This window comes from Choloepus didactylus, chromosome 1, assembly GCF_015220235.1.
Source record: "Choloepus didactylus isolate mChoDid1 chromosome 1, mChoDid1.pri, whole genome shotgun sequence".
Taxonomy (NCBI): Eukaryota; Metazoa; Chordata; class Mammalia; order Pilosa; family Megalonychidae; genus Choloepus; species Choloepus didactylus.
Window position 1 is genome coordinate 72688892 of NC_051307.1, and position 23502 is coordinate 72712393.

The window sequence follows — 23502 nt, forward strand, 5'->3', positions numbered from 1 at the left end:
GGAGGAATACCTGAGATCGCAGCATGAAACCTGTAAGTAAAAGCTGCAGAAACATGCTGGGACCCCCTCCCCTCATGGCAGGCCGAACGGCAAAACATTGCTATGGTGGAAAGCAGCACCCTCTGAACAAGCAAATATACCTCAGTCCAGCTCTAATTAATAAATGTGGACTGCTGAATACAAGCTATAAATCCCCAACAAGCAGACAGAGACTTTTAGTGATGACTGACCTTAAAGAACCAGAAGATTCTGCTGTCTCGGGACAGGGAGCCCAGACAACCAGGTGTTACCTCTGGCTGAAAAGTGAAATTGGGGGCCTGTGGACTGGCTCTGAAAGGGGGCTTTTTTTCCCTTTTTCTCTCTCTCAACCTGAGCGGCTCAGGGGAGAAAACCTCAGCCATTTTCAGTTTGCAGCACTCTGACCCAGACAAGGGTGGAGGTAACAGAGTCAAAGAGATAAAGAAACTATTTAAATGCTGATGATAACTCCCTAGGGGTTGTATCTTCCCTAAAAGGAAGGAGGTGGTGCCCAGCTCTACTACTGGCCTTCCACTCAGAATCAGACCCCGGAGTCTAGGGGAAAACAGCCAAAACAGAAACGAAGGGGGTCACACCTCCTTATACCAGTCAGGAGCAACAGGCTGACAGGCACCACATGCTGGGCAGGTTAGGAAAAGCTCAGTGACAAGAGGCCTCACAGGGTGTGTCAGTCTTCCAAGACATACTCTTAGTGAGACCTCATACTGAATATTGCCACTTTCTGAGACCTGAGCCTTTCTGGTCTGGGAAAACCTTATTGGGGTAACAAAGGAAACCAGATGCCTAGAAAACAGAAAACTACAACCTACACTAAGAAAAACGGAGATATGGCCCAGTCAAAGGAACCAACTTACAGTTCAACTGAGATACAGGAATTGAAACAACTAATGCTAAATGAATTAAACAAGTTTAGGGAAGATACGGCAAAAGAGATGAAGGATATGATGAAAGCACTTGGTGAACATAAGGTAGAAATTGAAAGTTTGAAAAAAACATCTGGCAGAATCTATGGAAATGAAAGGCACTAGAGCTGAAAAACACAATGGAGACATAAACCAGCAGATCTCAAGAGGCAGAAGAAAACACTCAGCAACTGAAGAACAAGACACCTGAAATCTTACACACAAAAGAATAATAGAGAAAAGAGTGGAAAAATATGAGCAACATCTCAGGGAATTGAATGACAACATGAAACACATGAATGTACGTGTCATGGGTGTCCCTGAATAAGAAGAGAAGGGAAAAGGGGCAAAAGCAATAATAGAGGAAATAATCAATGAAAATTTCCCATTTCTTATGAAAGACATAAAATTACAGATCCAAAAAGCGCAGCATACTCAAAACAGAATAGATCTGAATAGGCCTATACCAAGACACTTAATCAGATTTTCAAATGTCAAAGACAAAGAGAGAATCCTGAAAGCTGCAAGAGAAAAGTTATCCATTACATACAAAGGAAGTTCGATAAGACTGTGCGGATTCCTCAGTAGAAACCATGGAGACAAAAAGGAAGTGGTGTGATATATTTAAGATATTGAAAGAGAAAAATGGCCAACCAAAAATCCTATATCCAGCAAAACTGTCCTTCAAATATGAGGGAGAGTTTAAAATATTCTCTGACAAACAGACAATGACAGAATTTGTGAACAAGATACTTGCTCTGCAGGAAATACTAAAGGGAGCACTACAGACAGATAGGAAAAGACAGAAGTGAAAGGTTTAGAACACAATTTTGGGTGATGGTAGCACAGCAATATAAGTACACTGAACAAAGATGACTGCGAGTATGGTCAAAAGAGGAAGGTTAGGAGCATGTGGGACAGCAGAAGGAAAGAGGGAAGCTAAAGACTGGGATTGTATAACTCAGTGAAACCTAGAGTGCTCAACAATTGTTATAAAATGTACAAATATGTTTTACATGAGGGGAACAAATGAATGTCAACCCTGCAAGGTGTTAAAAATAGGGTGGTATTGGGGGAAAAAATAAAATCATTGCAAACTAGAGACTATAGTTAACAGATACATTGTATTATGCTTCCTTTAATGTAACAGAGACAATATACCAAAGCTAAATGCATATAAGAGGGGGACATAAGGGAGGAGTATGGGACTCTTGGCATTGGTGATGTTGTCTGACTCTTTATTCTACTTTAGCTTAATTCTATCTTTTCTTTTGTTGCTTCCTCACTGATGTTTTTTTTGTGTGTGTGTTTTTTTTTTTCTCCTTTTTCTTTTTCTTTTGTCTCTCTACCTTCTTTGACTCTTCCTCGTCTTTTGTGGAAGAAATAGAGATGTCCTTATATAGAGAGTGGTGATGATGATGAATACATAAATACGTGACTTTACAGGGAACCATTGATTGTTTACTTAGGACAGGATGTATGGTGTATGAACAAAACTGCCTTTAAAAAAAAAGGGTTGATGAAGAAACCTTGAGGGCACTATATTGAGTGAAATAAGTCAGACACATAAGGACAAATATTGCTGGGTCTCACTGATATAAACTAATGATAATGTGTAAACATACAGAAATGAAATATAAATTACCAGAATATAGAATGAGTCTTAAGAATGGGGAACAGTTGCGTATTATGAGCAGAATGTTCAACTAGGTTGAACTTAAGTGTTTGGAAATGGACAGAGGTGATGGTAGTACATTATGAGAATAAATAACAGTACTGAATGGTGTGAATGTAGTGGAAAGGGTAAGCTCAGAGTCACATATGTCACCAGAATGAAAGTTGGAAGTTAAAAGATGGGAATATATAAAACAGTGAATCTTATGATGGGAAATGTCCATCATTAACTGTGCAAATATTAGAAGTCTCTTTCATGAACTAAAACAAATGTATGACACTATAACCAGAATCATAATAGAGGGACATATAGGAAAAATATATATCTATTACAAACTGCATACTACAGTTAGTAGTATTTTAATGTTCTTTTCATCAACAATAACAAATGTGCTATACTAATACTGAGTCAATAATGGGGGGGTGGTTATGGGTATGGAAAGATTTGAGTTTTCTTATTTTGTCTTTATTTCTTTTCTGAAGTAATGAAAATGTTCTAAAAATTGTGGTGATGGATGCACAGCTGTATGATGGTCCTGTGGGCAATTGTACACTTTGGTTCATTGGATAATTGTATGGTATGTGAACAATCTCAGAATAAAATTAAAATAATAATAATAGTAATAATAAAATGATACCTGAAGAGTGGAAGTCATGATGGTCTTCCTGTTAAATAATGCTTTTAGAAACGTGTTTCACAAGATTAAAGCAGTTTTGATAGCTCATATATTATCACCACAAATACGTATGGATATATAAATTTCCATAAGAAGCTTATCACTTCAGGATTTACAAACAGAAGTCATGTTGAAAATATTCAAGCTGACCAGTGACACCTTAGGAAATAGCGTAGGTGAGCCTCTGCATTTCCTGAAAACAGGAAGAACAAGTTAATGCAGTCACTGAGGGACAAGCCCTATGAGGTTTTGTTTTTGTTTGTTTTTAAGAGTTTGAACTATTTTTAAAATCAAAAATCCTATATATTGGGTTTATTTAGAGCAGTGATTCTCAATGAGGGGTTGCATCATTCCCCTAAAACCACCCCCTAAGGAGTCTTTGGAAATGTGTGAATTTTTTTTTTTTTTTTAACACAATGTTTAAAGTAATGCTATGGCCTGGCTTAGGAGGGCATGGGGCGAGCAGAGGTATATGTTAATTCTGCGGTGAGTGAAATAGTCCTGCCCCATAAAGAATTACCCCACCAAAATGCCAAAAGTATCACCCAAATGCTGATTTAGAGGATGGTATTCCTGTAACTTAGGCAGAACCAGGTAAGTAATTGAAATGTCCACCTTTAGATTCTGAGGATGCATGCCACATACATAAAAAAATTATGTAGATAGTGTTGTTGTCCTTTAGAAATTCTGGAGATTTCTAAATTTACTCTTTTATTAAGGTGAATTATCTTGTGGATAGTTTTACTCAGTTCCTTAACTGAGAGTAAATTTTATTTCCCAATCTCAGAATAAACCTAGTAATGGCGGGGGGGGGGGGGGGGGGGGGGCTGTAGATATAAATTCCTGGAATGTAACACCTGCTGGCCATAAAAGTCAATCTAGATCATGGAGGAGGTTGCATCTACAGCTGCAGTTCTTGAAACATGTTTTCAGCAGCTACTGATAATTCTAGCACTGTAATCAAGCACAAAATAAAATGACACACATTAAACATTCTTCATGAGCCAACAGTGCAATGTAATGAAATCCAAAGGATAAATTCATAGTTAATGAGGAAAGAAAGAAGTGTTGTAAATGTACCACAGGTAAAACTAATTTTGTTCCTTTTTGTTAAGCAAATATTGAATAAATTCATGAAGATGTTAGGAACACTGGTGGTACAATGGGGTTGGAGGAAGAAAAGACTTGAGTTGTTGGAAAACTTTCTTAACAAAGGAATGTTTACTAGTTTCCTGTCAGTGTTTTACGTTAGCGAATTATAGAGGATTCATTATGAGTTCTTGAGCCACTTCTGATCTTTGTCCCAAGTTTATTCAGTAATTTCTAAGACAGTTCATTTATTACAAATCCATGCTTTTGTGGTACATATGCTTTAACTAAGTTTGGAAGACAAATGTGCAAACAAAATTTTCATCCAAGGTGATAAGTATCACAGTAGCTGTGCAAATAAATACTGTGGAGCCCAAATGACTCACTCTGGCAAATGAACTCTGGCGGCCTCTTGTCTGAGAACTGTGAAAATCATTTAAGTTACCTGTAAATGAGACAGAACAATGTCTCTACTCTCCCACTAGACTCCAGAACATTGGCTAATAAGCTAGGATGACTCTGATATAGACAACATAATTTTTTAGTTTATTATTTAGGATATGATATCTTGAGGGTCTGCTTTATTTCTATGCATACCGTCAAGTTAAATGCTTCATAATACTCTAACTATAAAACGTCCCACAGTAATTGGATTACAGACAAAAAGGCCTGTTTGCTGTAGTACAGTAATTATGTAATGAAGCAGTTAATTCTGAGCACATGTGGAAGAACATCATATAGTCACAGAAAGGATCAAGAAAAAAAGTGAATTTTCACAGCAGTATATTGATTTGGTATCTCAGAAGCCTGATACTTTGTCCTCCATTAAGTTACATTTAAAATATTTGATTTTAAAATAACATGTTGGCTTTCTTTTCTCCTTTTAAAAGTATACATGCCAACTGAGGATAACACTGAAGCATGTAGATAGAAATAGAAATCACCCTTATTGCATGTGCCACACTATCATATCCATTGTTAACACTGGTCTGTATCCTGGTATTTTTTCTAGGCAGAAATACACTTCTACAGCTTTTTTAAAAAATTGAAATCATGGTGTATTAATGTTAATTTCAACTTATTTACTGAAATAGTACATGTATTTTTTCAATTTTTTATTTTACTGTCTGATTCCTATGTCCTTTCTTGCTAGATTTTCTCCTTATTTTAGTATTTTATTGGCATTTCACAAAGATGGTAAGGGTCAGGGTGTGATGTGATATGGGCTTATACATTTAATAGGCTTGTATTCCCTATTTATCTGTAAAATCACTGACATTTGATAAGAATGGGAAGCAGAATTTTCTTTATCAAGGAAAAGAAAATAGCTATTACACCAGAGAAGAAATACATAAAAGAATATATAGGGATATATAAGAAGTTATTTATGACAACATTTACTGATGCTAACAGATAGTGAATCACACATCCCATTGTTTGTTTTGATTATCATTCTTAAATTCTGCTTCTTTGGATTTTGAAACAGATGTTCTGGATCACTGTCTGTTCACCTGCTTAGGAGTTTAATGCTCCTTTTGGAATCTTAGCTATCAGCCTATCAGTCAAGAATATACTGAGTGCTGATTTTATGGATGAGTCCCAAAAGTAAGATTTGGCTCTTTGGGTAATGTTCAAACAAAATCATATTTCATGAGAGCAAAGAATGCTTTACTGTTCAAATGCAGTTAACAGTTCTCCAGTATTGACCAGACTATCAGCACCACACAAGGAGTGGGTTTATGTGTTTTAACGTTAAAAGTATAGTTCTTTTCCATGGAAAATACTCTTTTCCTTCTTACCTTCTTACTCATTCCTTCTTATCACATTATCTTGTGATAATGGAGACTTTTTAATTTAGGATTGAAAATCTTCCTTTTATTTCAATTAGATTCTGTTTCTCTCCAGTAACTAAGCTTTAAGGACTATTAGTTATCAAAAATAAGAACTTCCCCCATTATTTTCCTATGTCACTATCTCTTGTGTTTTCCTTGTAGTAAAAAACCCCAGATACTGTCCTACTAAATTTCTGCAAGGAATAGCTATTAGATTTAAGAAAAATTTTTGAATAAATGATATAATATGGGTATCAGTTGTTAAATTTGGCCATTCTAAATTGCTAGGGATATTTTTATTGTTTTCAAAGGTTTGTTTCATTATTCAGACTACATAACATCATTAGACTAGACTTTTGCTGTAACAGAAATTGTGGAAAAGGTAAGAGTAGATTCCATTTTTAAATATGGAACTTAACCTTTTTAGCCTTAAGGTCTTCAAAATCTTTCTCCTAGTTGCAGTTCATTTTCTACTGAGATAATAGTCCCTGCCCATGGAGATGCTGAGTGATTCTTCTGGACGGTCTGACACTACACAGAAGAAATTGAGAGGGTCTCCCAGGTGGTCAAATGGATTATGCTACTAGGGCAAGTTTATCACCATAACAGGCAGGAATATCCCAGGCGTAAGCAGCTACTTCTAGCCTGACAATTAAAAGCTAATAACTCACATGATTGAATTTCAGGGAATATTTTTCCCAGAGTCGGGGAGTGCCTAACTGAACCATCAATGTCAGCTATGAACAGTGAGAAAAATGCTTTTCTGAGATCAAAGACAGATACTGTATTTGAAATTAATTCAAGAAAAGTAACTTTGCAATTACAAATATACTTTTCAACTGCAATATTTTGTTATCTGTCTTCAAAGGAAAACTGCTTGTTGATAGGTCACTTCCTGCCTTTCATCTTTTTCTTCTGGTTGTCAACAGTTAAAAAAAGCAGCAGCATAGTAGTGGCAATCTTTTTTTAATGCGTTGTTTTGAAACAAGACAGCTGAATTAGGTATTGGAGAAAGTAAAGTTGGCTCTTGTGGAAAGACAGTTCTGATTTTGTGGCCTGGTCACTACAGATGGCTTCCAAATGACTTTCTGCCAAATCAGTAGCAGAGGTCATCAGTGTAATCTGCAGAGAAATTGGAGAATGGAAAATAAGAATTTATAAGGTTTAGGAGCCGGGATGTTATATGAACTGACAGGAGGCTGCCAGAGTCAAGAGACAACTTTTAAGGAAATAGGAAACCCATCTGACAGATAATATCCAACAGGGTAGAGACACTGATTTGTCAGTTTGACAGGTTCTTGTTCTTGGAATCAGCATAAAGCTACCTTGATTAGCTTAATCAGAGGGTATTTAATCAGGTGCTTACTGTAAGGAATGTTGGTGGAGGAGGAGCCATATTAGGCTAGTTGCAAGTCACATTTGAACAATCCAACCAAGATGATTTTTCCAAATGAAATCAAAGGAATTAAAGGGGGGGGGAAATTCATCCAGGATTGAAATAGGATATAACCTTCTATCAAAGTTTGCTGAAAATTACATGTAAAAGGCCGTTCACTTTCTTTCTCAGCCTTAAATTTCCTCAGCTCTTGCCAGTGATGCATCTGTATGAGGATAATGCAAGCTTTACTTCCATGAGTAATGAAACCTGATTTCCACTTTTCTTATTGTTTACTATCTGCTGTTAAGTAATGGCTACCAGAAATTCTCCCATGCCCTAGAGCATGGTGACTAATGTTCTGTTTGGACAAAAGTCCCAATAACCACAGAATCTTCATTCAGCTTCTCTGATTTCTGTCTTTATTGATTTCTAGTTAAAACTCACATTGCAGTTTTTTCCTTCTATGGTTTGTGACCACAAGGTTTTTTGATTATATGTTTTTTTTCTTTAAGATATTTTCTTTCAAATAGGACACCTTGAGAATTGTAAATTGCCCTCAGAATAGTTTCTGACTAGTCCATTCTGCAGTGACTTCTCTCATTAGGATAATAGGATAAAATTGACCTTTAGAAGCTTTTCCTGTATTGATCCAGTTCATTTCGGAGGCTGAAGCACAGTAGAAGAAAGAAACCAAGAGTTCTTTCTAATATCTTATTGTAAATAAACCTGCCTATTTTGACTTTTAAAACAGCTGTTTACTCATTTGCATTTTACTAATAGTACAAATTCAGAATAATCTCAGGTTTGTAAATTATTTTAAAAAAGAAAGGAAAATATAATAACAACCTCAATAGAGATCCAAACTTTATGCCAGTTGAGATAATAAAAGCATTTAATTTTAAACTTAACCTCTTATGGCCTTAGTTTTACAGATCTTTAAATTGACAGAGTTGGACTCTTATTTCTAAAGTCCCTTCCATTTCTAACATTGTGCAGTTTTGTCAGTGAACCCAAATATAATAGTATGTTCATAAAATCCTAAATCTAGAAATAACCCTGGGAGAAATCTTCTGGTTTTCCTCTCTGTGTCAGCAGTAGTAGACTCCAATTTAAATATAAGATTAGCTATCCATGGTTTTCTCTTTTTCTAAGCAGGCCTTGAATACTAGAGTTATAGAATTACAAATAGCTAGTGGCCCAGTTCCAGTTATGTGTATGAATATGGTGGTGACAGTCTTATACCTCCCTCTGTCCAACCTTTCCGCCCATCTTTCCCTTCATGTCCCCCCTCCACACTCACTTGTGTTCCACCCAGTGAGATTTGCAGTGGTAAAAGGAGAAATTGGAATTTAGGGTTCCGGAAAAGCTGTTTGGTAGCATTGAGACCTACTTAGATGAATCTCAGAATTTTTGAAAATTGGTATAACATGGATTCCAGGACACCTTAAATGAAACAAGTCTTAGTAGTGAAATACTTAATTAAGAAGCAAAAGAGGAAGGGGGTAGTGGTGGTGGGGGGAAGACCCAACAGAATATTCATCTTGATTCCATTGGCTAATATCTACTTGTTATATAAAAATCACTGTGGACTCAAGGATTTAGTAATATAACCCTAAACTAATAGGTTAAGGCAGTGATTTAATTATAGCTCAGGCTCATAATGCAATTAAAGTGAAGTTAAAATATACTGAGTCACTTTAGCAGTACGTGTCATTTGAAAAAGTTACAGATTAAAACTGAGAAAAGTTGTTACCATGTGTTTTACCTTAGAGATCTCTGATTATTAGGAGGATTTAATGGAAACCAACTTTATTTAATACATTTTTAAAAGAAATTCCACTGTGATTGCAGAGTTGAAAATTCTGCCAAATGTTTCTTAAAACCCCCCATATGTGGACAAGAAGGTATTACACAGTGGCATAGCATGGTAGCTGGACCACCTGCCACATCCAAACCCTGGTTGTCGAATGCTTTCCTAACTGCATGACTCTGGGCAAGTTCTCTGTGGCTCAGTTGCCTTATCTGTAAATGTGGATAATAATTTATGGTTCTTACTTCATAGGGTTGTTTTGAGGATAAGTGAATTAGTGATTGCAAAGCACATAGACAGTGCTTGATATATGATGGTAAGTCCAGAAAGAAACTCTGTGGTTTGTTATACATGAAAACTAATTTCAGTTTTAAAGTAGAAGTCTTATTTACTATAAAAACTTAGTTTACTAGATTGAGAGTGTAGTGTTTTTGAACAGGAACTGCTTGTTATTATTGATTTTTATTTCATAGCATTCTTTTTGATTTTGTAAATCCTGAATATTTGGTATAACATTCAAATCAATATCATCTAACTGAATTTCTAATACTATAAATCCATGGTAATTTTTAGGTAGAACAGTTTTTTTAAAACTTATCTGAAAGGTAAGTGTTGAAAGAGTAGTGACAGTAGTTGTCTTGACTTGGTAGTGTTAATAATGTAATACTTTTCAGTGGTCAAAGACAGACTCCTTTGTCTACTATTCATGTATGGGAATATTTGTGATCTCCCATTAATCTTCTCAACATGAAGGGGCTCTTCAGTGTTCCAGCTTGTTTCCTCTTGGCAGTTGGATGTTTTGGATTTACGTGAAGAGGTCCAAATTTAAAGATTCGAGCACATTTATTATCTGAACTGCATATTGTGGTGTCCAGATTTTCCAGTGTGATAGGCAGAGTTTTGCTTCAGATGTGGGGCTCTTGTGATTCTTAATAAATGCAGGAGTATGGCTGAGGTTATTTAATCCTAACCAACCTATTAGATTTCTGAATCTCCTACTGTCTGCAAGTTTTGTATCTCCATAATTTTAGGCTAGGTTATCCACAAGTTAAAAAAATAAATCAGATATATTAATAAGGGCCTCCCTGACTTTGCTTTTAAGCTTATAGAAATGGTTTGACGTTTTCTTTTATGGGGGGGGGGGGGGGGGTTAAAAAAAACAGTCCTTTCCAGTATACTTTCTAGATTTGGGGATGTCTTACTAAAATGTTGGGAAAGTTGTTCGGTTTTTTTCCATTAATACAGAAATATAAGAAAGCACATGAAAAGTATTTAAAATGTCAATAACAAACAAAACAACTTAGTAAATGATATACAAAAATCAATACTGTATCCAATTTCCAAATTCTAGAATCCAGTGTTAATTGGTGGAGGTAGGGGAATGTTGGCATAAACTGTGAGAGAGACACAAATACCTTTGGGGTCTATACACAAAACAGTTGTTGCAATTTTTAAAGACCCATCTCTATAGGTAAAAAGTTTTCATCAGTGTAAAGGTTATGTAAGCAACTTGTATCATTCTAGGAAGCAGATTCATTATTTCTTTATCTTCCCCATGTGTAGGGTAGAAAGAGAGGAATGAAGGCCTGTATACAGGGAAGGGGACTGCAGAACAGCCTGTCCTAGCGGGGATGAGGTAAAATCACAACATGGAGTAGTAACAGTGGTTCTTCAAGGTCACGTAGACCAACTGTCTGATGCTTGAAGACTGTCCACAGTTTTTCTGCTACAGCAGTAGCTGTCTTTGCCCTTGAACAGGCCTGGTGTTAGATCTTTCTGTGTGAGAAGAAAGCCAGAACTAGACACTGTGAGTCCTTGTTCGCAGTCTGATGCTTTTGTTGGTCCCAGAGTTCCCTGTTCCTACAAGCAAGAGAAAACTAGAAACACTAAAATGTCATTACACTTTATACTTGTTCTTTGGTCATCTTTGACCATTTCTTTGTGAATGCTAACAAAATCTCTGTTCTGTTCTTCCCCCTAAAAGCCCAACCAGTTCTTTTTAGGTTAAGACTGAAGTTCAGAAATGGCCAGCCATCGGACTTCCTTCCAGCCATCCCATCCCTTGGAAAGTTGCAGATCCCATCCCAGTCATAAATAGTGCAGCAAAGCTTCTGATCAGTTCTTTTCAGACTCTTTTCAAAGGGACGTTTTGACTAATGCCCAGAGTAAAGGAAGCCAGGTCAGAATTGACAAGGCTTTCAGTGGTAGGGAGTTCTTGAAACCTGGGGATCACCCTAGGTGTGCCCTCAGTGATGTGGATAATATTAGCCATTGGTTAAAGGGTTAACAATGGGAAGAACTGGGGCACCAAGGGAAAAAAAGAGAATTATCTGAATTCCCCAGTAACTTATATAATTGCCACATACCCAGTTGCCTTACTATCATATACTATATTCCCTAATCATTCAGGCCATATTTGTTGCACCCTATTACGTGCTGTAGTTCCCAAATTGTAATAGGTCTTATCACACCAACTAGATTGTAAGCCCTTTATTGGTCCAAATCATCCTTTTTAATCAGTGTCGTCTTTTAATGCTAGGACCTCAGAAGGCTAATATGGGATCAGGAGATCTCCACAGAGGACCTTTGTAATAGCTGTGGAAGGAAAGTGTCTACCTCTCAAGTACAGATTTGGCAGTCATCAAAGCCAAACAGCTGGACTCAGCAAGCAGATTTCTCCTTTGACTCCTCGAAGAGCCTTACCTCTCAATTTGAGAAATGCTGCAATATGATATAATAATGTCTGACATTGGCTGCTAAATTGTGATTTTTGATACACAGCAATGACATGTTTTACTTTTTTTTCCCTAAAATCGGGGTGGTCAAGTATGCTTTATTTACTCTAGTTATGCCTGTTTCAGCTTCCTATCTAAACTTAATTTTATTCTTAAACTGTATATTATTTCAAATTCTCAAGTCCAGCAAATACATGAGCAACTGAAGACATTTTTTTTTTTTTTACTGAGTATGTTCTGAGTTTTTGTTTGTACTTTAAAATGTTTGTAGCAAATGTTGTGTAGGAGGTGGTATGCTGCTCTAGAATTATATGGCAGAATCAGAGAGTGCCCTTCCCTTTCATATTGTGTTGCTTAAGAAATGACAAGCTTTCATGGTATCTGTTAAAGTATAATCTGCCTGTTGTATTTAATACAGAGTGCAGAATTTGGTAAAAATGTTGAGAAATCAGTGTTTGTTCCACGTCGATCCGCCTGTCAGAATAATTAGATGGAGATGTATGTGCTCTTCATCAATAAAGCACATTTGTTCTGAAAAACACAGCTCTCGTGGGCTGTCAGTCATAATGACTTCTGAGAGCACTTTAAGAGCCGTAACATCAATATTTACAAAATGTGAAGTGGAGAAAAGTACATTGAGTCACCGATAACATGTGCTTTCTTATTCCCTGATGCCCTCTTCCCAGGGAGTTTAGTTTGACAAAAGCTATATATATGAAGGACTGTTTTGAAATATGAATGGAAATTTGGGAAGCCCCTAGCTAAAGTAAATACTGAGAGAGAAAAAGTATTTATTGAATGCTAAAAAGGCTTGTAAAACGGTATTACTTTTCCTCTCAAAATAAATGTATTGCTTCTTAATCAGCAATACAGTTTAAGTGCATCAGTGATTTGGGCTTTAAACCCAACGGCTTTAGACTGCACCCCCAATTTGCCACTTAATGGCATTCAAAAAATTATATAAATCTTTCTGGGACTCTACTTACTCACCTGTGACATGGGCATAATTATATGATGTCACAGGATTGTGGAATGTTAAATAAATTGATGTATGCAATAAAAGCTTTGTAAGCTACAGCAATGTGATACATAGTTTGTAGCCCAGGAGGTTTTAATAGCAGTACTTACTTTTTCTTATTAGAAAATATATGTGGAACTTATTAATGAAATATACTCAAATTTTATATTATAAAATGCTTTCTTATAAAAATCAAAACATGGAATTTTTATATATCACAGCAGAATGACTTCAATATTAGAATATTATAATCCAAGTAATATGTTTTTGAAAAAAAAAAGATTGTGGAAGAAAAATCAGTGTTGGCTTGTGGATGCACTATTATACATTCTGCTGCTAACTTTTCCTGGCCTTAACAAATTGTCTGAGTGGACTCCCTCCCACAGGTTCCCTCTACATAATGCCACTGTGGAAATATGGAAGATTTGGTTAAATGCTGGTCAAAGTATTGTGGAGATGCCAAGTAAAAAGGAATGGAATTAATGAGAAATGGTCTTAGTAGAGTTGAAGCTCTTGCTTTGGGGAAGAATGATACCGTATGTAAAAATCCCCAAGTTTAACTCAATACTTGGATATTGCCTTTCCTTGAAATCAGCTAACCCCATGTTTGAAAGATGTAGAAGAACTTCTTAAGTGATTTCCCAGGTAAGGTTTATAATTTTTTAACAGAGGAGCTTTAATAGAGGAACTTTTCTTTTCCTTATACTATAAAGGATTGTCTTTGTATTTAAATCAGGTGGCAGAATATAAAAATTCAACCACCAGAGGGAGTAGATTCATATAAATAGAGTTGTAAGAAAAATATTCCAAGACGCCTCTGTAAACTTGTATTTTTACAAGTTTACAACTTATATAGCTTTAAAACTCTCTCTAGATAGTAACAGAAAGAAGGCATATAGGATTTTAGGGTCATACTAAAACTTCTACCTATTTATAGTCTCACTTTGGTAGTTTTTAAAAAGGAAAAGGGCAAGAAAATATTAATAGAAATAGGAACTTGTATTTTTGTTAATTCTATGAAGTGAAGAAACTTTTTGGTACTCATTAAATTTCGAGGTAAAAAGAAAATCATAATGAAATAAATTAATAAATCTAGTAAATAAAAACAAGCTTTTGGTACCTGGCCCTGGGGTTAGAACACATTCAGCCCAAATACCTAAAAGGAATATATCAAAATGTTTGTTAATGTTCTTAACCACAACTTCTGGAGCACTGTTAGGACCCTGAATCAAATAAGCACTTACCTTTTGTATCATATGGATTGAAGTCAGGAAACTAGAATGTATTTTAGAAGTTTATTTTACCAACAGCAAGTTTAAAGCAAATGGTTTTCTGCTTAACTCTAGTTACACTGGAAACATAATCAATACACTCTATGCATTCTATTTAATTTCCTTTGTAAATGTGCAATCTGATATAAAATCATTAAATTCATGTATTTTCAAGCACTATTAAATATATATTATATACAAGGCAGTATTCTAAGTATTTGCAAATGTAAAGATAAGCAACACCCTACCTTAAAATAATCTGTAATCTAGTAAATGGTGAATCAGCTCAATTCCATTGTACCAAAATAAAGCAAGTGGGCATTGTAGAAGCTAGGAAAAGCCTCTTCAATAAATATTAAGACTGCTAAAATAAGGAATATTGATCCTTTGTTACTTTTGAGGAAAAAAAAAAGATTTTTTTTTTTTTTTGCAATCAGTGAGACTGGGAGGATATGCTTTATAGAGTGAACTAAATTTAACTGCAATACACATTTTATTCCTACCTTCTTTTTAGAGTGAAAAACAGTAGCTTAGGAAAAAGCAAGTCCAACTGGCAGAAGTATCAAAGATTATTGATTGATTGTTGAATCATTGTTTCTGGGTTTTTTGGGTTTTTTTAATTTATAACTAGAGATCAGGCTGATGAGAAACTTCCAGACATTTTTATTATTTTGAACTTTAAATAATTGTCCTATAAAATAAAAATTATTCCTTTAAACTTTGACCAGCTAGATGAAATCAATTATATCTGCTTTCTTTTTTTAATATTTGTGATCACTCCCAAAATTCAAAGGCTTGTAAATAAAGTGATATGTGGAAGATTACACAGTGTTTGGTGATGGGAACAGTAAAAAAAGAATGCATAATAATTTCTCCTGGGAGATCAAAATTATTCATTATTAGTAGTTCTTTCTTTTAACACATCTGCTACATAAAAAAACTATTTCCAAATAAAATTGCCATGTGTTTTAGTTTGAAAGGTTGAATATACTGTTTGAGTAGGAGCTGGGAATATCTGAGATGAAGGATTTAAAGTGCGGGAAGAAAGAGGGAGGACATGGTGAGGATGTAGTAGAAAAGAAGCAGTAGTAGCAAATGAGGAGGATGAATAAGGAAGGTAGGAATAGATAGGAATGAGACCTGGAGACCTGGAGCTCATTCATTCAACAGATGTTTGCCTGCAATGTATCAAGTTCTGTGTCCAGCTATGGCAAATGCGACACAGTCCGTGCCCTACATCGCAGATGAAGAGGCTATAAATAAGGGAACAAGCCATTTCAGTGTGGTCTATTATGTGTAGTATTGTGGAAGCAAATAGGAAGTAGTAATCTCAGACCAGAAAGGGTCAGCAGAGACTTGAAGCAAGGTCTGAACTATCTCTGAAGCAGAGACGGGTGTTTCACTGAGAGGAGGCAGCATGTGCAGAGGCAGGGAGGTGGTATTGTGTGGAAAGTTCCAGGTGCTGGTATGTGGCTCCGTGTGGGTAGAGTTTTGAGAATGAGATTGGAAAGACTGGCTGTAAAAGTGAGCAGGAAGAATCTTGTATATCACGTGAAGAGGAGGTTGAACTTTTCCTGAGTACATTGAGGAGCTAATTATTAAAGAGGTTCCGACAAGGGAAGTGCATGCTGAACCAGGGTGGTGGGGATAGAGAAAAGTAGATCGTATGTAGAGGCAGAAGGGACAAAACTTGGTGAGAGATTAGATGTTGAGGCAAGAAGCCAATTACAGTCAGTTGAGTTTGTGGTGAGAAAGTAGAAAGAATATGTTGCATATGTTTCCTCTGTGTTTATAAAGGGAAGGAATGTCGGTCCAGTTCCTGTTCACCAGGCTCTCGCGTGTTCCCCAGGAATATGTTGGATGCAGAGGCTTGGTCCAGACAAGGTTATTTTCTCTAAGAGGCTAGAAATCAAAGATATAAGTATGAATTATAGCAAGATAGAGATGCCAGAACCTGCGGCCAGCATCACAATTATGAGTGCTTTCTAGGAAATTAATCCTGGAATTTAAAACCAAAAATATTAGAATGAGTCAGTAAGTAAAGTGCAAGGTGGGGGCTTTGAACAAAGGATAGTACCAGGCTGTCCACTAGTTCTTGGGTGCTAGCTGCATGGCTTGGGGTTAGGCCGTCTCCTGAATTGATGGTTAGAGGCCAGTTTGTATAAAGAAAGAGGACTAGCTAAAGGAGGAGGAAGATTCAGAAAGGAGACCAAAGGAGAAGGTATTGGTATGTAGAAAGAACTGTTGACAATTCATTCAAGAGAGAAAGACACTGATAGACTAAAAGCCCAAGGTAGCAGGAAGGAATGAAAATAAATGCAGAGATTAGAGGGAGGGGAGGGAGTTGACTTTGGATCTCTACCTTTGGGAGAAAAGGGAAGAAAAGAAACAAATTTTGAAACTGCAGATTGGAAAGTTGGGAGAGTTCACATATGAAGACCTTCCTGTTAACCTCAAGGCAAAGGCATTTTCTTAGAATGCCTAGGGTTCTAATGGGAGATACAAGATGGAGAAGTGATTAAAAGCCCAGGTTCTGGGGACAGAAAACCTGGATTCATATTCTGGTCCTACCACCTGCTGAAAAAAGTGGCCTTTTTGCCTGTTACTTAAGGTTTCTGATTCTTCAATTTGTTTTTTGTATAAAATGTGGTTAGAGTACCTTTCTCTGAGAATTGTGTTGAGGATTAAAGAAATTGATGAAAGTGTTTGGCATGTAGCAAGTCTTCAATATTGTTTATTATTATGATGCAATATTGTATAATGGTTAAGAATCAGACTCTGAAGCCAGACCTCCTGAGTTCAAATACTGGTTCCACCTATTATATGCTAGAGGTATGACCTTGGACATTGTGTAATCTGTGCTTCTTCTCATTAGGCCAAAGGGGATAATAATAGTACCTACCTGATAGGCTTGTTGTGAGTTGACAGTTAATAAATATAAAGCACTTTGCTTCTGACACGTTGGAAACATTACGTATGTGCTAGCTGTCATTGTTATTATTATCACTATCATCATCATCAGTAGAGATTGTGGAGAAACTGAAAATTTGGAATGGACACTGTGGGGATTGAGTAAAACTAAGTAAGACAAATAAGGATTGTTGCTGAGCACTGAAAACCAATTTGAGATTAGAAACTCTTGTATAGTAGTGCCAGGCCATGGGAGCAGCCAACCATCTGGGGTACACTAGAGGAAAAAAATGGATGGGTTCAGAGTTATGGCTTATTAGCAGAATCAATTATGAAAGAAAAAGAGAGCCAGTGAACTGAAGGTACTATGATATTCTTCTTTGAGAAAATAATGAAAGTAATTGACACATAGCCAGGGAAGGACATAAAACTACTGGAGCATGTTTTTAGACTAGTACTGACATCTGTTTGGAAGTGATTTAGATATTATTGTTGCATTTATTACATCACCTTGTCGATTTTCCTGTTCCTTTTTCCTTGCCGCTCCCCCCCTCAACAACAGCCCTTTCTGTTTTCTTATAATTTTTCCTTCCTCCTTGTATTCTTTTCCAGTCTTATGTCTCATCTGCCTTTTCACAAAGCAACATAAAAGAAAAATATAATAATAATTCAGAGAAGTATTGTTTCTGTGTTTAATTCTTCATGTATTCATTGAGCATCTACTTCCTGTCTAGTACAGAGATGTTTGCTCTGACAGATCAAAAACGCATCTGTCATGTTCATTACCTTCAAGGGTCTCTTTTTCACATTGATGTTCACATCAAATCATTATATATACATTGTGCAGGAAAATGACAATACTTAAACAACCACGTGTCAAAAAATAGGGCACAGCCATTAAGTATTGTAGGTATTCAGAAAAAGATGATCAGGAAGGAAAGAGACCAACAAGAGCTGGAGCACATGGGAGTTCAGAGAGGCCTTGCAGAGAAAGTGAGAATGTGGGTGCATGGTACAGAGTATAGGTCTGGGAGAGCAGAGAAAGGATATTGTAGAAGCCCGAACAGGGTGCACACCCGCCTGGTTAGAAGAGTGGAGAAAGCATGGAAGGAGAGGTAAGTTGAATGTGGGAGATAAGGTTGACACCAGGTGATCAGTAAATGAATATGTGTTCAACTGCATTGGCAATAATGAGGAGACTCCCATGAGTTCTCTTCTTGTGCTGTGCTTCAGTTTCTTGTCAATGTGATAATTATGTTTAGCCATGTATTAAATAGGTATAATAAAAATCTTTAATTTATAAACTAAAAGAGGCAAAACATTGCTGTTTTTGAAGAATAAGAATTTGATGACTTTCTATTAATGCAAACACCACTATAAAATTACAGGAAAACACAGAGTTGGGCTTTGGGGGGTGGGGTGAAGAACATGTCCTACACTGTTGCTGTGAATTCTGTATGTAAGTAACTTTTCTTCCCATAGCCACACCTTTTGATGCCATATCTCTGTCAAGGTATCTATTGGGTTGTCTGTCTATATAGCTTAAAGCAGCATTCTATTTTGAGAACCCTGTTACATTCTCCCAAGGCTAAGTGTCTTTTAAAAATACATGTATTTCCATAAGGTAAGGGCAGAGAGATAGAACTTTTCAGTACAGCTAAGCCCTTCTTTGAATAGTGGGTGCCTTATTAGTGAGGTATTCATGAAGAGCATATCAATAACATCTTTTTTAAAAATAGATAACATCTTGACAAAGTTAGTTTCAACTTGAAGAGCAACTGCTTTTCAATATAGAGAACATTTAAAGACCTTTCTTTGCATGAATAGAGTGACTGAATGCTTCTAAAATGAAAGTATTACTTCATTGAATGAGACATTTTTCATTTAATCTGTTTTCAGTTTAAAATTGTCATTAGAATTGCAATAAATAATAATGATTAGCACTTGTATGTCTTTTATCTTAAGGACTTTATAGCTAATCTAATTTAATGATAGCTTAGAGTCATGGGAGACTTGTACTTCTCCTGTGTCATTTTCTAGCCTCTAAGTGCTCAGTGTTTTGGTATTTCCATGACCCATCAGCTATTTGTCTATGAAAAAGGCATAGAGAGCTGACAGATTGTAGGGATATTAATATCTGAGAGCTCTTTTCCTAGGTAAGAGTTTGGACTCTTGATTTAGGCTTCCCAATTCCAGAGAAAGTTCCTCCGCTTGCTGTGTGATTGTGGACAAGTTACACAACCTTAAGTTTCTTAAACTAGAGCTTGTAGTACCTGCCTCAGAGTGTTCTTGTAGAGATTAAATTAAATTAGATGATGAATGATAGATGAGCACATAGCATTTAATTATTTAATAAATGTTGGCTCTTGTATTAGTTTTGTTGTTAAAATTATTAGAAAAATGTCATTCTGCTAAGTTATGTGTAATTGAGTGTTAGACGAAGAAATTATAAACCAACCACAAATACAGTTTGAAGAGACTGCTGTGTGCCAGACTCAGTGCTAGGCATTGGGACAGAAAAGGATGAAACCATGGAACCTCGTTTTAGAGGTTCATAACCTATTATGAGAAGACATAAATAAAACTAACTGTAAAATATTGTGATAAGTGGTTGACAATACATAAGATCAGGTACTGTTAAAGTTGAAAGCAAAGAGGGGTGGATTTTGATTTAGGGTTTCCACAGAGAGCTTTAGAGAGGAGGAGATATTTGACATGGACCTTGGAGGATGAGAAGAATGTAGGAAATGGGGAGGAATAAATTGTAGGCAAAGGACTCCATATAAGCAAAGTAAAATTGAGTGGTCCTTTGGTGGAGTTCAGGGAGAAGGAGCAAAATTTCAAAGTTGGGGTATTTTCTGACTTTTGTGGAAGTAGAACTCTTTGAAAGATTGAAAGCAGGGAGTGTCTTAGTCCAGTTTGTGTGAAAGCTCTGGAGGTGCTTAGCAAGATTAATAAGTAACTTTCCAAAAAGAAGTTAGTTGTAAGACCGATTTTAAATGAGGTCTATCAGACTCCAATGCCTTTTTATTATTATTATTATTATTATTATTATTATTATTATTATTATTATTATCATCATCATTATTATTAAACACTGTGTTTGATTTCTACTTGTTTTATCTGTGATCTTTAGTAAATTTCTCAGAGTTTGACCTCAATAAACATATTCATGAATGGGCTTGCTACATTTGTAGAGTACAGTTAAATGATGTTTCCCTAATTTATCACAAAATTGATTCACATTAAATTTTGAATAATGAATATCCAATTTGGGTCATTCATCCTGGCACTTTAAAAAGGGGTATAAATGGGTTGGCTTGTTTTTACAACATAAATGAATATTCAGCATTTTACAAGAGGATCTTCAGCTTCCATTATTTCACAATCTCAACAGCATAATTTGATGATATTGAGGCTTTCAATTCCAGAGCCCACTTTTATTTGAATAACTTGGTTTCAGCTGTTCTAGAGTTACAGTGTACAATGGAAGAATGACCCCTTTTGAAATAAAGTCCACCATTTGCTTAATTTATTGCATGTAGATTGTTAGCCTAATTTGCTCTTGTTCAGGATCTAGAAGGGCAACCTTTAAATGTGTGTGCAGGGGGTGGGGGGAGAGTAGTAGCAAAATAATTACAAGCTTAGTCTTCTGTTACTGTCAAAAAATAACAATTTACCCTCTTCTTCATTGTTGAAATAAGATCGGTGATAAAGTCTCAAAATTCTACTTTCTTTACCCTTGTCTTTGCTACTTTTGCTTCATCTTTTCTTTCCTCCTTCTCTCTTGCTTTCTCACTACCTCTGAATGATAATCAGGAACATCATTTTCCATGCCGTTTTGTCTTCTTTCAACAGATTGGAAATATATCCATAGAGAATTAAAAAGTGATTAGATTATTATATCAGTATAAATTATTGAAGTATCTTCTTTGTAGTCAGAGGTATTTCATAGTTGTTATGATCAATTCTACTTAACTGTTTTGTCTGTGGTATACTATCCTCCAATTCACTTATTTATTTATCTTTCATTCATGCTAAAAAAATATTTTTTTTCCTCCTCCTTTGTTCCAGGCACCGTGCTAGGAATTGTCAACCTTATTTCTCCCTTAGTCCAGGTGGCTGGTGGCCTTGGCCTGCATATTAGAGCTATACACTGTTTTTAGCACCCCACCCACCTTCTTTCCCATTCAGGAAAGAATATGTGAATTTATGAGAGTAAGAAAGATATTATGGCTAATTTTGAAGCCATTTTAGTTTATTCAAGTAGTGAATTGTCATGTGGGGGTTCATAAGGTTCCCTCACAACTGACCTTGCTATTCTGATGTTCCAGAATGCTTCTGAGCATATGAAGATAAATAAAGTCTTACACCATTAAAGAAATGGCCTAGTTGAGGGAGGTGGGGCGTACACAGATAACTTAAGTACAAGGGAAAATGTGGCAAGCTTCAGTAGGATTTCAAGTTTATAGTGTATTTCGGGGGAAAGAGAGCTTAACTTTGAAAGTATCAGAAAAGACATAATATCTGAAGTGTCATGAGGGCTATATGGAAAGAATTAGGGCAGTGAGAGGTAAATGTGATTATTTTGAACCCAAAAGCCAAACATCCCATTAATTTGAGTCTTGATATTCTGTGTTCTGTTTGAATATTGAAATTATACATATATACACAAAGGCACATAAACATATTGGTACATAATTAAACAGCATAACGCAATCCTTAGGGCTAAATGATGTATTTTGCTCTGGGCACTGGCAATCACTTGCCCTCCTCCAGTTGATAGCAGCTGCCTGACCTATAGTTTCCTACTGATTTATTTTACTGTTTGAAAAAAAAAAAAAAAAAGTGTTATCTCAAAATATTGGGCCCCAAATATGGATTTAATTACCACTCAAGCAACTCATCCGGAAGTGATTAATAAGCCATGAAAATAACTGTTTCCTCTTCTCCTGTGTATAGGATTGGTATTTTGAAAATTGGTTTGCTGGTGCCAACTTTTATTTGTAGATAAAACGGGAGTTGTTAAATGGCCTGTCAGTTCACAAGAAATCTTTTTACCTTTATTAACGGCACACCAGCTAACTAATTCCATTTAGAGTTTTCAGTAACTTCTTGTACTTTTGAGGCAGTTACATAAATCATGTAATTGTTTCAGAGAATCAACAGAAGTTTCTTGCTCAGAAAACTCCAGGAATGTATTTTTCTTTTCCTCCTTTTGTTCCCCTTTCTTTCCCTTTTTTTTTTTTTTTAAGGAAAATAGACATGGCTTTTTATAAATCAATGATTTTTATCAAAATGAAGGTTTATTAAAATATAATTTTACTATAATGAGGATTTTTATTGCAGTGTAAAAATAATCCTGATGTCCATCAATAGTGAAATGATTGAGTAAATTTTGATACATTCATATTTTGGAATATTACATAGTTATTATGAGATGAGAAACATAAAGGTATATTGACCTAGAGAGAAGAGCATGATATATTTAATAAGTATGTTTACTGGTGACTGTATATTTTAAAAAACGTATAGAATGATATAGTCCCTAAGGACATTGAAAATTGGTCAAGAGATAGGCAGGCCTTTAAAGGGGGAAGATTATTAACAGAACAGAATCAAGAGACTCATATACACATGGCTGTTTAGTATAGGATAAAAATGGTATTTTAAAACAATGAGAGAAAGCTGGGTTATTTAATATATGGTCTTGGGACAAATCAACTAGCTATTTGAACAACAAGGATAGGCTAGATCTCCACCTCACTCCTTTTATCAGAATAAATTCCAGATCAAATATTTAATTTTGAAAACATGAAATCATACTAGTTCTAGGAAAAAATAAAATGTATGTATATATTTTATTTTGAAGTGAAGAAGATACAAGCATGACCTAAAGTCCAGAAGCAGTTAAGGAAGATTGATTAATTTGACCATGCCATATTTCAAAGGCTTGATAACTGAGTGATTATTGAAAATGTATGTTCATGGACCTCAGTTTCAAAAACATAGTGTTAGAAATTTAATGGTATCATCTTGCAAGCATTTGGAACAATGTAAGGATATACTGACCAAAAGGCCAGTACCCGGTGGTTTAATCAACTGCTTTTGTATTTGTAATTGCATCAGCATTCACAAACCATTTAAATTGATGGCATTAAACTGTA

At 35.8% G+C, this 23502-nt stretch overlaps 1 protein-coding gene across 16 annotated transcripts in view; it reads left to right on the forward strand.

The window, feature by feature from the left end:
• BBX (BBX high mobility group box domain containing) overlaps positions 1-23502 on the forward strand; it is a 312533-nt gene that overhangs the window by 163429 nt on the left and 125602 nt on the right. The window lies entirely within an intron of this gene.